This window comes from Gavialis gangeticus, unplaced genomic scaffold (genome assembly GCF_001723915.1).
Source record: "Gavialis gangeticus isolate Ggan-Ray unplaced genomic scaffold, GavGan_comp1, whole genome shotgun sequence".
NCBI lineage: Eukaryota > Metazoa > Chordata > Crocodylia > Gavialidae > Gavialis > Gavialis gangeticus.
In genome coordinates, this window is record NW_017728997.1 from 5,043,181 (window position 1) to 5,043,807 (window position 627).

A 627-nucleotide genomic window follows, 5' to 3' on the forward strand; every position below is an offset into this window, starting at 1 on the left:
ATTGCAGGCCTGCTCGCTGACACTGTGGCCCAATTGTGGCAGGGGCTGCCATTTTCACACCCAGATTGTGGTGCCCCGCCATGCCATCTGCAAATCCTAGCAGTCAGCAATAAAAACCTAGTAGGGGGAGGGAATGACACAGAAGGGACTTGGGGAGAAGAGAACTTGGAAATGGGGAGAGGCTGTTTGCTCCTCCGGGTGGGAAAACTGGGGTGCAGGAGTTTGGGGGGGGGGAGAAAACGTGCAGAGGAGCAAACAGCCCCTCCCTTACCCAGTGCCAGGACCATCTGCCAAGGCAGCCCCCAACCCTTTGCACCTCAAATTTCATGCTGTGAGGAGCAAACAGCCCCATCCCCAAGCTCTCTCCTCCCCACTGCCTGTTTTGGGACCCCTTCCCCCCTCCTCTGGGCTGTCGCAGCCTGCAGCAGCCATTTTGTTGCAACACAAGCCCACAATACAGCCACTTGCTGGGGAACTCCATATCGCTGCACTTCATTGAAAAGGGCATTTTTCACAAAAGTGACTTGATGTTGTGTTTTTCACAAAAAAGGGGAAATCATGATTCAAGCCAGGCCCTAGGCGTGTGGTGTGCAAGGCTGGGGGCCCATGGCCCACACTGGTGCAGCC